The 15,728-nt window shown below is 42.4% G+C and overlaps 1 long non-coding RNA gene across 3 annotated transcripts; it reads right to left on the reverse strand.

The window, feature by feature from the left end:
• On the reverse strand, positions 1-1,191 carry LOC109126003 (uncharacterized). 3 transcript variants are annotated; one of them, XR_015563204.1, is made up of 3 exons: positions 899-1,159; positions 483-797; positions 1-398 (listed from the first exon to the last, which is right to left on the reverse strand). It is a non-coding gene; the product is annotated as an uncharacterized LOC109126003 (long non-coding RNA). The 3 variants fall into 3 exon arrangements; XR_015563202.1 differs by lacking the exon at positions 483-797 and having other exon boundaries at positions 1-411; positions 899-1,191; XR_015563203.1 differs by lacking the exon at positions 483-797 and having other exon boundaries at positions 899-1,185.
• Between the last annotated feature and the right edge of the window lie 14,537 nt (positions 1,192-15,728).

A 15,728-nucleotide genomic window follows, 5' to 3' on the forward strand; every position in this document is an offset into this window, starting at 1 on the left:
TTTTGTGACAGAAGTTTTTATGTACACATGAAATTTCTCATCTTACAACTTCATGGAGAATCTAAAAGGCTTGTCATCACTTCTAATCCACAAAAGTTCTTACAAGAAAGGATAAACGATAATCAAGTCCAAAACTCAAAACAAAATTGGATCTGAAACCCTGCAAGTCTGCAACCCGACTGATAGAGATTGAGCTACTACTTTGCAAAACATGATTGAGAAGAACGGAAACCGTCATCGACGAGTTCAGAAGAGAAAACGAGAACTGAGTAGTCGCTTCAAGCTCAGTTCCTCATCCCACACATGATTCAAGCAATTGTTGAACGCTTGGGTGATATAAGATGACATAATCTGTAAATGCACATACTTCATGCTGGATAAGCCGACTAGCACCTGACCTGAAACCACGATCTAGATGATAACCAATGAGCTTCCCTTCTAAGCAAATCAGAATTGAAGAAACTATCATCAAAACACTCAACTAATCAGTAGAAGAGATTGAGTTCTTCCACCAATAAGAACGAAACTATGAATCTTAGAGCACACATTCAAAGCTCCAAATGCTTTTCCACTAAAGTCTTTATCACATCACTAAGGAGAGGTAAAGCAAAATTGAAATTATGAACCCATAGCTACTGAACCTCAACCTATTCATGATTATGAGTCTGAGTAACAAATATAATCAAACTCCAAATTCGTGATTCAAGCCAAAAATGAGAGAGAAAAAAAATTGGGAGTGTTAAAGCCTACGAAGCCATCACAGCGCCCAGTAATCATGCGCTCAAGAAGCAAGCAATCTTCATCGCAAAAGACATCAAAATCAATACAAACAAATTACGTCATTAGAGAATCGAATCTCGTAACCTGTTAGGAAAATACAACACATAATCGAATTTACCTATTGGAACCGGAGATGATAGTGACGATGAATACGAGATCCTTTAATGAATTCTAGCTACAAATGAATTGAAACTAAAATCGATTAAACTAAGAGAAACAACTAACGAAAACCCAAAATCAACTGCCTTAGACCAATCAAAGACCTAAATCCCTAACAGTTAAACGATGACAATGGCTAGGCATTTGCTGGTTTTTGTGATTCGATGCTGAGATTAGGAGCAAGACAGTAAGATACTGTGAAAGAAGAGATAAGGGGAGCAAAAGGGGAAGAAATTAGGTTAAATTATTTTTAATCGGAGCCCAGAAGTGCTCTTTTTTCTTTATTGTTGGAGCCAAATTTTTTACTTAGGCGGTTAATAGAAAAATCAATTTCCGCTAACCATTTCAATAGCGTTTCTATATGGTATAAGCTATTAAGAACAATTTTTACAAAATAAAAAAAGTCAAAACATATATACTGAAAGATTTTATAGCGTTTCTAAATTTTAAACGCTATGTAAAAGTTAGAGGTAAATCAATTATAGCATAACTAGCTGAAACGTTATCTTATAATACTGTTAAAAATCAATATTCTTGTAGTGGTTTTAATATATATTTTTTATTACGACAATAATCACCTGATTTCTACGAGAATAATCAACTTTTATTTTCCTACGAGTATAATCAACTGAATTCTTTCTCTTTCTCTTTTTAAGAGACTTAGAGCTTTTAACCAAACTTAACTTTAGAGATAGATTTTTTTTTTTAATCAAGTAATTCTTGTAACATCCGCGAACCGAAATCCCGATTTGGGGTTGCATCGATCGATGCAAGGCCAGTTAAGTGCGGACGAGTTTAAGTTAAACGCTGCGTTTTGGGTTAGAGAAAACCCTTAACTCGAGTGTTTTGTTTCATTCGGGAGTTTAGCCGTTTTTGAAAGAAAAGAAAGAGAGAAAAGTGTTCTTGGAGATTTTGGGAGATTTGAAGCTGTTCCTGAAGAGATTTGTAGCTGGGATCATTGTAAGAGCTTTCTGGAAGTGTTTTTTTTGTTTGTTTAAGGTTCAGAATCGTTTTGGCAAAGATAAGTGCATGACCATGGCTTATCTAAGCTGGAGATCTCTCTGATTTGCTTGTTATGTGTTGTTAGACTTGCTAGATTGTTATTTGGGACGTTAGGAAGCTTTCTTGTGGCTTGGGATCAAGTTTTGTGGTTGTAGGAACTAAGATCCGGCGAGAAGTTTCGGGGGAAAACGATGCTCGTCAATGCATCGGTCGATGCACTTTGTTCGCCGGTCGATGCAAGTGCGAGGACGGCGCATAAACTTTAGTGTTTTCGTGCTATGTTGAGCATGCGTCGGTCGATGCATTGGGAGTATCGGTCGATGCAAGTGAACCTTGCATCGGTCGATGCATATCATGCGTCGGTCGACGCAACCCCAACTGGTGTCGGTCGATGCATGTTTGGTGTCAGTCGATGCAGAGTCCTGGTTTGTTATTGTTGATTGTTGATTGTTGTTTGATGGTTAGAGATGTCTCTATTACTTGTGTGTATAGCTCAGTAGATGGGAGGATTCCCTTACTGAGTGTTTATAAAATACTCATGCATTGCAATTTGTGTTTGTGGTGCAGGTAAAGGCAAAGTGTGATCGTGGAATCAAGGCAATGAAGAGGAGGATGTTTTAGGGACTCAATTGGTTGTTGTCTGGCATTGCTAGGTTGCTAGAGTTGGGTCATTAGAAACATTGCTAGGTTGCTGGTTCTATGTTTTATGTTGGTTGAATTTTGGATATTATTTATGTTATAATTATTGGTTTATTATTGGATATTTATTGGATATTGTTTTTTGTTATTCCGTTATTGGTTGTGATTGTGGTTATGTGGCTAGTGGGTATGGGACCACTAGTTGTAGTTTATTTATTATTATTATTATTATTATTATTATTATTATTATTATTATTATTATTATTATTATTATTATTATTATTATTATTATTATTATTATTATTATTATTATTATTATTATTATTATTATTAATTATTATTATTTATTTTAAAAAAAAACGGGTCGGGTCGTTTCAGTTTGGTATCAGAGCCCTTACGGTTCTAGGTTTGGGTTCACTAGGCTTTGTGCTGTAGATATTTGGGATTGCATGTCTTGATTGATTATGTGAGTTAGTCAATTGTGTGTGGCATAGAGTCCTAGAACATCCTCTTCGAACCTACAATGTGATTCCACGGTGAGTTTATGTTTTTGTGTTATGTTAATTGTGTGCTTAGCCTTCTGTTCATGGTAGTGCAGATGGTTAGAGGGGGTGCTGTTGCTGGTCGTGGTCGAGGACTCGGACGTGGTCGTGGTAGGGGCAGAGTCCTAGAGGTTAGTGAGACTGCGGACCAGAGTGTGACAGCTGAGGGTGTTGGCGGGTCGCAGGATGTTCAAGGGGATTCCATGAGTGTGGCCAGAGGGGGCGGTGTTGATGCTCCAGTAGCCGGTGATGTTAGGGTTCCGGGTGTGGGAGTCCCAGCGGGTGGAGTTCCTGGAGTGGATCTTGCGGGCTTGTTAACACAGTTGTTGGAGCGGTTGCCAGCAGTGGTACTAGCTCAGGCTCAGGTAGTGCCACCAGTGGTGGCAGAGGAGCGGCAGTCAGTGGCTGCGGATGTGGGAGCACATGGTCGTTATTTGTCCACGCTCAAGGAGATGAAGGGCATCGAGACTGCGAAGTTTTCGGGTGGTACAGACCCTACTGCTGCAGATGCGTGGATGTCCTAAGGAGTATTGGATGGACATTGGGGTCCACCATTTGATTGGTGATGCTCAGGGGTGGTGGAGATCAGTAGCTGCTAGGAGAGTGCAGTAGGAAATGACTTGGGCTGACTTCGTAGGGGAGTTCAACCGCAAGTATTTTCCGAGGGAGGCATTGGACCGGATGGAGGTGCAGTTCCTTCAGTTATCTCAGGAGACAGGGTCAGTGCGAGATCTGGATTTGGAGTTTAGTCGGCTTCTATGTTACGGGGATCGGGCTATGGAGTCTGAGGAGGCCCAGATCATGAGGTTTATGAGGGCTCTTCGTGATGACTTGAGGGTCCATTGTAGAGGACAGAGTTATGCTACGCGTGCAGAACTGGTTGAGACTGTGGCAGAGATCGAGGAGGATATCCGGGCACAGTCAGTGGCGGTTAGTCCAGCAGTTCAGCCTAGTAAGGCTCAACATCATGGAGGTTCTAGCAAGGGCGGCAAGCCTGCGCAGGGAACCAAGAGGAGGTGGGAGGATATGCAGTGGTCGAGTGGTGCGAGTTGCTTCGGTTGTGGGAGCAAGGATCATAGGATTGCTAGCTGTCCCAAGAGGAGTGCTCTGACGGCAGCGGCTCGTGTATGCTATCATTGCAGGGAGCATGGGCACATCAGGCCCTCGTGTCCAAAGTTGCAGCCGGTGGTAGTGGCAGCGTTGCAGCAGGTGCAGCCGGGAGGGCAGCAGGTGGCACGAATTGAGCAGGCGCCACGGGTTTACACGACTGCAGAGACTGGTGGGACCAGTGCCGGGGTGATAACAGGGACCTTGTTGGTGGGCGGGTTTAAGTCCCACATTATGTTTGATTCTGGAGCTTCTCATAGCTTTATTACTCCGGAGTGTGCAGAGAGCGCGGGAATCAGAGGGGATCCCGGGGACCGTACAGGAGTTGTCAGAGTTGCAGGTGGCAAGTTCCTGAGAGTTATTGGACGAGCCAAAGGAATTGATATTCAGATCGCAGGAGAGTCGTGACCAGCGGATTTGCTTATCAGTCTAGTGGAGTTGTATGATGTTATTCTCGGGATAGATTGGTTGCATCGGCATATGGTGCATTTGGATTGCCATCGGGGTAGAGTGCAGTTTGAGTGTCCAGGAGAGAAGTTGGTCTTTCAGGGTATCAGACCGACTTCGGGGAGTCTCGTGATCTCGGCCATTCAGTCTGGGAAGATGATAGAGAAGGGCCGTGAGACTTATTTGATTACTATATCAATGCCAGAGTCAGTGGAGAAGTCTACGGTTAGCGGTATTCAGGTTGTGGAAGAATTTGAGGACGTGTTTCAGTCATTGCAAGGATTACCACCATCTCGGGCTGATCCTTTCACGATTGAACTGGAACCGGGGACGACGCCGTTATCCAATGCTCCTTACAGAATGGCTCCAGCAGAGATGACAGAGCTGAAGAAGCAGCTAGAGGATTTGTTGAGTAAGGGATTCATCCGTCCTAGTGTATCACCGTGGGGAGCGCCGATGTTATTTGTCAAGAAGAAGGATGGGAGTTTTCGGCTGTGTATTGACTATAGAGGTTTGAACTGGGTCACTGTGAAGAACAAGTACCCTCTTCCTAGGATCGATGCGTTGTTGGATCAGTTGAGAGGTGCTACTTGGTTCTTCAAGATAGATCTAGCATCGGGTTATCATCAGATACCGATAGATGAGGCAGATGTGAGAAAGACTGCATTCAGGACGAGGTATGGGCATTATGAGTTTTTGGTGATGCCGTTTGGGTTGACTAATGCACCAACAGCGTTTATGAGATTGATGAACAGCGTGTTTCAGGAGTTTCTGGACGTGTCTATCATCATTTTCATCGACGATATCTTGGTTTATTCCAAGAGTCTTTAGGAACATGCAGTGCCTTTGAGGGCAGTTCTAGAGAAGCTGCGGGAACAGAATTTGTTTGCTAAGTTGAGCAAGTGCAGTTTTTGGCAGCGTGAGATGGGTTTTCTGGGTCATATTGTGTCTGCAGATGGGGTTTCTGTAGATCCGGAGAAGATTCAAGCTATCAGGAAATGACCTAGACTGCAGAATGCCACAGAGATCAGAAGTTTTCTTGGGTTGGCAGGTTACTACAGGAGTTTTGTGCAGGGTTTTGCGAGTAGAGCACGTCCTATGACTAAGTTGACAGGGAAGGATGTTCCTTTTGTTTGGTCACAGGAGTGTGAGGAAGGCTTTGCAAGCCTGAAGGAGATGTTGACTACTACGCCAGTGTTTGCTTTGCCTGAGCAGGGGGAACCCTATGTGGTTTATACTGATGTATCCAGAGTTGGTTTGGGTTGTCCGTTGATGCAGCATGGGAAGGTGATTGCCTATGCGGCTGCTGTAGTTTTTTCCCTGAAGATTTGGAGATCTGATCTTTACGGTGCATAGGTACAGGTGTTTACAGATCATAAGAGCTTGAAGTATATATTCACTCAGCCTGAGCTGAACTTGAGGCCGAGGCGGTGGATGGAGCTGGTGGCAGATTATGATTTGGAGATAGCCTATCACTCTGGTAAGGCTAACACAGTTGCAAATGCTCTGAGTCGGAAGAGACTAGCTTCGGCTCAGGAGCAGGAGATGGAGTCTCTAGTAGGAGAGATCAGTGCTTTGAGGTTATGTGCGGTGTCTCAGGAACCGTTGGGTTTGGAAGCAGTTGATAGAGCAGATCTTCTGAGCAGGGTGCGGTTGGCACAGGAGAAGGATTTGGGGTTGGTGAATGCCTCAAAGAATGTTGATTCAGAGTACCAGGTCTCAGATAATGGTACTATCCTAGTGCACAGTCGGATTTGTGTGCCTAAGGATGAGGAGTTGAAACAGGAGATCCTGAGAGAGGCTCATGCGAGCAAGTTTTCTATTCATCCAGGAGCGACTAAGATGTACCGTGATCTCAAGAGGTAATATCACTGGGTTGGGATGAAGAAGGATGTAGCTAGTTGGGTCGCGAGGTGCAATGTGTGTCAGCTAGTAAAGGCTGAGCATCAGGTTCCAGGCGGGTTACTAAAGAGTCTACCCAATCCTGAATGGAAGTGGGATATGATCACGATGGATTTCGTGGTGGGATTACCATTGTCTCGGACTTTTGATGCTATTTGGGTCATTGTGGACCAGTTGACCAAGTCAGCACATTTTCTGGCAATTAAGAAGACTGATGAAGTAGCGGTCTTGGCTAAGAAGTATGTGAGGTAGATAGTCAGATTGAATGGGGTGCCAACGAGTATCGTGTCTGATAGAGATTCTAAGTTCACTTCTGTGTTATGGAAGGCATTTCAGGCAGAGATGGGCACTAAGGTGCATATGAGTACCGCTTATTATCCCCAGACAGATGCACTGTCAGAGCAGACGATCCAGACGCTGGAGGATATGCTGAGGATGTGTGTGTTGGATTGAGGTGGCCATTGGGCAGATCACCTGAACCTAGTAGAGTTTGCTTACAATAACAACTATCAGGCGAATATTAAGATGGCTCCTTATGAGGCTTTGTATGGGAGGCCATGCCGTACACCGTTATGATGGACTCAGGTGGGGGAGAGGAGCATGTTCAGGATAGATTTTGTTCAGGAGACCTCAAAGAAGATTCGGGTTCTCAAGCTGTACATGAAGGAAGCTCAGGATCAGCAGAGGAGTTATGCCGATAGGAGGAGGAGAGATCTTGAGTTTCAGGTAGGAGACAGAGTGTACCTCAAGATGGCCAAGTTGCGGGGTCCGAACAGTTCATTGACTGAGACTAAGTTGAGTCCGAGGTATATGGGTCCGTTCAGAGTGATTGAGCGGGTTGGACCAGTGGCATATAGACTAGAGTTATCTGAGGTTATGCGTGCATTCCATAAGGTTTTCCATGTGTCTATGTTGCGGAAGTGTCTCCGTGAGGATGATCAGTTGTTGGCTAAGATTCCTGAGGATCTTTAGCCTAACATGACTTTGGAGGCGAGACCAGTGAGGGTTCTCGAGAGGAGGATCAAGGAACTTCGGAAGAAGAAGATTCCTTTGATGAGAGTCCTTTGGGACTGTGATGGTGTTGAGGAGCAGATTTGGGAACAGGAGGCGAAGATGAAGGCAAGGTTCAAGAAGTGGTTCGAGAAGCAGGTCGCGACTTGAACTTGTCTAGCCTGGTCCCAGTTGTAGTCCGTGGCTGGAGCGGGAATGGAGTATTCCAGCCCATCTCTCTTGTTTACCTGGTCGTTTGGGGTGGTTGTTTGTGCGACTAAGTAACAAGATGAGGTGGTGCTCGGGGTACAAAGTTTCCGTGAGGCGGGGTTTTTGGCGGAAAGTTTCCTGAAATGGAAGTTTCCAAAAGTGGAAAATGCTAAAAATGGAAAGTTTTATGTGAGTTAGAATTTTTCCATTTCTAGTGGCGGAGAGCCTTGGAGGGGCTTGTGTGGCCTTTGTGGCGGGATGTTTAGCCGTGTGTGGCCTTTGTGGTGGGCTGTTTAGCCAATTGTGTGGCCTTTGTGGCGGGCTGTTTAGCCAGATGTGTGGCCTTTGTGGCGGGCTGTTTAGCCAGGGTGCCTGTTTAGGCGGTCCTTCGGTACAGATGGTCTTTGTGACGGTCCTTTGGGACAGATGGTCTTTGTGACGGTCCTTCAGGACAGATGGTCTTTTTGATGGTCCTGTTTAGGACATTTGTTGGCCTTGGTGGCGATCCTGTTTAGGACATTTGATTGGCCTTGGTGGCGGTCCTGTATAGGACATTTGTTTGGCCTTTGTGGTGGCCCTAGTGGCAGCAAGATGATCCATGTGTGGTCATGAGGTATCCTAGTGAGGGGATATGTGGTTGGTAGGATATTGTGATGTCTTACGCGAGCCACGGGAAGGAAGCCTGGATAGGGATAGGACTCAGACGTGTTCAGAATTGTTTGCTCGCGACTCTTGGGGGACTTAGGTTCTCCTAGTTCTGCCATATTCTGAGACTTTATGGCTTGGGAGTATGGTTGGTATATCGACTTCGGATGACGATCCGGGGGTGTGCTGTAGAGTGGCAACCCGAGAGACGAGTATTAGATTTTCCTTATATATTATGGCATGCGGGTTTAGGCCCGATGAGGAGCCAACATTATGGCATGCAGGCTTAGGCCTGATGAGGAGCCAATAAAAACTCAAGGTTTAGGCCTAAGAGTAAAGGAAAATCCAAAAGTCGAGAGCAAATAATGCATGGAGCGTGAGTCTATCGCCTAGAGGTGACTTTCTGTAGATTGGTCGGAGGAGTGCGGGCCGTGGAGATGGTCGCACGGGAGTCCTTGGCTGATGGTTGTTCGAGATTCGAGGACGAATCTATGTTGGTGGAGGAGAATTGTAACATCCGCGAACCTAAATCCCGGTTTGGGGATTGCATTAGTCGATGCACCATGTGCATCGGTCGATGCAAGGCCAGTTAAGTGCGGACGAGTTTAAGTTAAACGCTGTGTTTTGGGTTTGGGAAAACCCTTAACTCGAGTGTTTTGTCTCATTCGGCAGTTTAGCCGTTTTTGAGAGAAAAGAAACAGAGAAAAGTGTTCTTGAATGTTCTTGGGGATTTTGGGAGATTGGAAGCTGTTCCTGTAGAGATCTGTAGTTGGGATCATTGTAGGAGCTTTCCGGAAGTGTTTTCTTGTTTGTTTAAGGTTCAGAATCGTCTTGGCAAAGGTAAGTACATGATCATGACTTATCTAAGCTGGAGATCTCTCTGATTTGCTTGTTATGTGTTGTTAGGCTTGCTAGATTGTTATTTGGGACGTTAGGAAACTTTCTTGTGGCTTGGGATCGAGTTTTGTGGTTGTAGGAACGAAGAACCGGCAAGAAGCTTCAGCAGAAAACGATGCTCGGCAATGCATCGGTCTATGCACTTTATGCGTCGGTCAATGCAAGTGCGAGGACGGCGCGTAAACTTTAGGGTTTTTGTGCTATGTCGATCATGCGTCGGTCGATGCATTGGGAGTATCAGTCGATGCAAGTGAACCTTGCATCGGTTGTGCATATCATGCGTCGGTCGACGCAACCCCAACTGGTGTCGGTCGATGCATGTTTGGTGTCGGTCGATGCAGAGTCCTGGTTTGTTATTGTTGATTGTTGATTGTTGTTTGATGGTTAGAGATGTCTCTACTACTTGTGTGTATAGCTCAGTAGATGGGAGGATTCCCTTACTGAGTGTTTATAAAATACTCATGCATTGCAATTTGTGTTTGCGGTGCAGGTAAAGGCAAAGTGCGATCATGGAATCAAGGCAATGAAGAGGAGGATGTTCTAGGGACTCGATTGGTTGTTGTCTGGCATTGCTAGGTTGCTAGAGTTGGGTCATTAGAAACATTGCTAGGTTGCTGGTTCTATGTTTTATGTTGGTTGAATTTTGGATATTATATATGTTATAATTATTGGTTTATTATTGGATATTTATTGGATATTGGTTTTTGTTATTCCGCTGTTGGTTGTGATTGTGGTTAGGTGACTAGTCGGTATGAGACTACTAGTTGTAGTTTATTTATTATTATTATTATTATTATTATTATTATTATTATTATTATTATTATTATTATTATTATTATTATTATTATTTATTATTTATTTAAAAAACGGGTCGGGTTGTTTCAATTCTTTCTTTTCTCCCCCTTAATCTCTCTTGTTTCCAAACTTTTACCCAAATCAAAACTCTAACCACCTATTTCTTTTAAAACCAATCTTATTAGCTAGTTCTAAAGATTTCAAACCTAGCTAAAACAAGAGCCAGTTCTTTGTCATTCTCAATACTTTCAAGATTTCACAACCTATAGTATTATCAACAAAGATGCCCCACTCAACAAATCAACACAAGTCTTGAAAGAAAAGATTGGGGTTCAAAGGTATGCCAAGATATTGGGTTAAACAAAATAGAGTGGCAAATAGAAATTATTTGTAACACTCCACTCCATTATAGTTTATTGGGTCATTTTATATTATTAGCTTCAGCCAATTAAAAGCCGACAAGGTATGTTGTGTTTTGTTGTGGTCATATACATATAAGCATATGCATCTCCTTCTCACGGGGGACGCCGCAAAAGGGATTGGGAGCACACACCAAAACCTAGTAGACGTTGAAGCTATCAAAGGAAGCAAGACGTTGCCAGATTTCATTGGTGTGAAAAGAGATATGGAGATGTTATTGTCGTTGTGTTGTGGTTACTTGTAGAGTTGCGATGTCGTTGTTTGTTATGTGAGTTGGTGACTTCGGATCTGTGATGAGGAGAGCGAGCTGACCGGAGCAGGGGAACCTTCTTGGCTTTTAGCCGACGCATACTCATGAAGGAAGAGACGAGGTTGAGCCTCGGTGGTGGGACTGGTTGCGTGGAAAGAAAAGCGAAGCGGAGCGTCGATGGTAGTGTATGAGGAAGAGAGAGAACGAGTTGGGCAGAAGGGGTGTATAGCATTGGTAGATCAGGTGACTCATGTTATGGTCGCCGTAGTGACCATGAGTGGAGAAAAGAAGAACAAGAAAGAATGAGGAAGACAAACAAGCAAAAGAGGCAGATCCAAGTTCCAGTTTTTCGAGGCTGACTCCTGGCGGACCCGATGTAATTATCTCACAACTAAGATGTCTTTGGAAAGCTCTCGCTGTCAAGAATCTATAGCCGCTGAGAGAGCTCGAATCGAGAACATATTCAAGAAGTTACAGACGTTTCTTTCGGATCAAGTAACTGTTGATCTTGTCATATCTAGAACCCTAGAAACAGTTTCGTGTTGGCTTCTTCGAGGCATCGATTGGGGTTCAAAAACTTGTCGGATCTTCATGAAATTTGGTACAGAGCTGCATGATACTACTAGCTAGTTAATGAGCTGTGGGATTGCGTTTCCAACGGTTAGTTCTTGATTTAATTGCTTGTTTTAGAGACTGATTTGCATAGAGTTAATTGTAACAAGTTGCATTGTTTGGTTTGGAAAACGAGGTTGGATTGAGCTGAGGCTCTACTGGAGTATTCTTGAGGCATGTTTATATATTTTGGTTGATGGAGAACTTGAGGCATGTTTATATATTTTGGTTGATGGAGAACCAAGGTGGAAGTTTCCAACAAGTTAAGGCTAAGGTGAGGCTGGTATTTGCGGATAACAATAACCTCTTTCCTTGTACTCTTCGATAGTTGTTGAGTATAGACTCAAAAATTGTTTTCTGATTGAAAGTGTTTGTGTGGATTTGTGTGCATGGTAAAATAGGTTGTTAGTAATATGATTTATGTGAAGCACATTAGCTACATAATCTGATGTTATGAATTAACTTATATATTATATTATAAATATAATTATGAACATAAATGAGACTGAGAATGAGAATGAGAAAGGGTAAGATACTTGAGGATGTTGGACTGTAATGGACCGACGGGTTCATTGCAGGTCATAATCCGCTGACGAGCAGTACGGGAAGAATCGAGCTATTGGTTGTGGTCTTCCAGGAATGAGGTTTGTGAGCCAGAAAAAGTGATAATGGCCAAACCTATAAGGAAAGTAAAACTTCTTAAAAAATGTAAGAAACATAAATGCTTGGAAGTGGTAGTTGCAACATAAGTGCATAAAATAAGATGGAAGTTGTTGAGGAGAAATAAGATGTTTGCTTGTTTGTTTGATTGATAAACATTCTGAATCTATGCTAAGTAATAATTGTTGATTATATTTGGAATGTTATTACTGTATGTCCAGTGGGCAGAGTTTGATCTCCTCACTGAGTAAATTTGTTTACTCACCCCCTTTTTCCCTTTTTCCCAGGTTAGTAAGTCTCAAGATTTGCATCTTGAAGTTTGTTCGTTAGTGAATTTTAAAGAAAAAAACGTTTTTGGCCAGACCGGATGGATTACATGCTGTTCCGTCTTTTGCGACGGTACGGGTGTTACATTGTTAACCCAAATAAAAGTTCCATGAGCTAGCATTCATAGTCCATATGCAAGATAATTTAAAGATCAAATTAAAGTCCAAATAATATAGAGATGCAGCAATGATCATGCATGCTTTACACTAGAAGAAAGTGCTTTCAAGTGACACAATGCTTTAAGCTTAGATTTTTCATTTTTTTCCCAAAGATTAAACAAGCACCAATGAACAATAAATGAGGGTTGTGGGTTCAATCCTAAGATTCTACTTCTAACAAGGTAGCTTCATCATCATCCCAAATGCAAAATGCATACTATATGCTTCTAGACTAAATCCTAAACACAAAAATGAATATGCAAAACTACATGCCTTGAAAATTTGAAAATCTTCTCATTTTTGAATTTTTTTATGAAATCTAAAGTATTTGGTTTTTGAAAATTTTCAATTTTTTTTTTTTGATTTTTCTCAAAACATAGCTAATAACAATGCATCACACAAAATATGAAAATCAAAACAAAACACAATGTTAGATGGTTAGTCCCTCCCCTAAACTTAATTCACACCGTCTCGGTGTGAGAAAAGCCTAGAAAAAGGCTAACAGAAAACAAATAAAAATGTAAACTCAAAGTGGTATATGTTGTACCCACGATTCGTCATCTCGGATAACAGGCAGAGGGCCTGGGCCGGGCAAGCTAAACGGGCCAAAGGTGTAGCACTGGTCGGCCCATCAGGCCCAAAGAGAGGAAGAGAGCGCGGAGAGGCGTCATATTAATCAGCTCGCAGCTCAAGCTCGGTCAAAGATTCCGGCATTCAAGAGGATTAATTAGGACGCGAGAATCATGTAAAATTAATTACGCATTAATTGGGTAATTAATTTGTCTGTATAAATATGTAAGGGGGGAGTCTTTGAAAAGGATCGAACTTTTTTTGGTTCTGAGGGAGTAATATATAATTTTAGCATTCAAAACACTCCTCCTCAGTTCGGAACTCTTTACAGTGATAAGCTCCTCCTCATATAAATCAGTTCGGAAGGAGAGAACACTTCTCACTCTCCACAGTATAGACAATGGTAAAGTTAGGACCATACCTTGGCCCTAGTTATGAAACTGAGGGAATGGAGTGAGAGGGGGAGCTTTAATGCCCCTTTGAGATGTTTTTGAATTGGTGGAAAGAGAGTGGAGGTTGATAGTGATGACTCTTGAGAGAAGGTCATGAAGCTTATCTTTGTCATATGAGAACTTGGGGTCTAGCTTGGCTTTGACACTTGCAAAGGGTGAAGTAGGACTGTTGTGCCTCACTTTGTACTCTATTGCTCCATCAACAAGCCCCAAGGGATGCAAATACAAAGTCATAGGAGATAAAACAATGGTGGGAGGGTGGGTTTGTTTCTTCTTCCTCTTCTTCTTGTCAACAACTTTATTTGCTTGACCCAAATCATCTTCTCTAGATTCTCCTTTGAGGTCATCAAATAAAGAGTTTAAACACTCACCATCCAAAATGTCCTCATTAAGCTTTATAATCTCTTTAATCCCCAAATTAGCAACTTGGAGCTTTTCATGTTGATCATTCAAGTCTCTATCCTCTTCTTTAGTTGCCACTTCTTCACTAGTGATTGTTCCACAAAACATTGTAGAGGAAGGTTTGATAGTATAGGATGTGTTGGAATTCACTTGAAGAAGAGTTACTCTCTTGTTTTGAAAATCAATGCTTGCCCCCACAGTGTTGAGAAAGGGAGTTCCTAGTATGAGAGGGAGCTTGTTGGTTGCTTTCATCTCAATTACCATGAAGTCTGTTGGAACTGTGCAATCACCAACTTTGAGTGGATAGTTCTCAATCAAACCAAGTGGATATTTTGAGGAAGCATCTCCAAACATGATGGAAGAAGAGGGTTGCTTCATGTCTTTGATCCTAAGACTCTTTACCATCTCAAGTGACATCACATTAACACCTTCTCCTGAATAACATAAAGCATCATCAAGTTGTAACGCACCAAGTGAACAAGGTATAGTGAATCTGCCAGGATCTTCAAGCTTGGAAAGTGATTTTGGTCCAGGCTGTTGTTCCCTTGGTAAATCAAAGATTCCCATGATTTCTTCCACCTTCTCTTTGTTTTCTAGAATTGCTTTGATGAAATCTATATGGAGAGGAACTTGAGACAAACTATCCACATAAGGCAAAGGTGCTCCAACTCTATTCATATTAGCTTTGAAACTTGAGAGCACTTTGTTTTTAGCTTTTGTAAGAACTCTTTAGGAAAATGGAAGTGGAGGAGTATAAAGAGGAAGATCAACACTTGGTGCATCTTTCTTTTCAACCTCCTTGGTGACTATCTCATTACCCCTAGAGTCTCTCTCAGTTTTCTCAACTTTAGCAACCACCAAACTCTCAACAGTAGAACCATATAGAAGAGCAGATATCTCTTCAATAGACTGTTCATTCTCATCAGCATGGTAATCTATTTTTTATTTTCCAAAGCTCATACTAGTAACCATGTTCACTTCTTCCTTGAAGATGGCATTGAAAAACTCTTTTGGGTTTGGTTCTGGTTTTTCCGGTAGTGAACCCATTTGTCTTGGTAAAGAGGAAGAAGCTTGTCCCTGGACCTGTGTTTGCAACCTCTCAATTTTAGCATTTAACTCACCATATACATTCTCAAATTTGTTGTGCATGGCTTTCATTTGTGTGGCAAGTTCAATGGCACCTCTTCCTTGTCCTTCTAGGAGTTGTCTAAGTAGAGCATTTGTGTCTTCTACTTGTCCTTGAGGGTGTGGTGCATTCATTTTTTGCTGAGGTTGTGAATAGGTTTGAGGTTTGGCTTGGTAGTTCCCTTGAGAGTTAGGCTGATAGTTGGGTTGAGAAGGAAAACCAGGAGGTTTTTGTGGTGGATAAGTCTGATCTTATGGGTTCTCCACATTAGTGCTGCGGTAAGAGAGATTTGGGTGGTTGCGGTAATTAAGATTGAACTTGTTATACCCCTGGCCACCAACATAATTGACCTCTTCTTGTCTCTCAACATAAGCTTCCATACCTTCTTTATAACCTTGATAAAGTTCACACTCATTGACAAAGTGAACTGGCTTTTGATTTGCAAGAATCATCTTATCCATCTTATCATTCAGTGCTTTGATCTCCTTGCGGTGCTGCTCATTCATATCAGTATAGTCCTTTGGAGTTCTATCATAATCCTTTCCATAGTTCCCATCACTTTGAGCAAGATTCTCAACCAACAACATTCCTTGTTCTGCATTTTGACCCAAAAAGTTCAACTATGACTCTTTTGAG

The sequence above is a fragment of the Camelina sativa genome, chromosome 8 (genome assembly GCF_030686135.1).
Source record: "Camelina sativa cultivar CO46 ecotype springtype chromosome 8, ASM3068613v1".
In the NCBI taxonomy this organism is placed as follows: domain Eukaryota; kingdom Viridiplantae; phylum Streptophyta; class Magnoliopsida; order Brassicales; family Brassicaceae; genus Camelina; species Camelina sativa.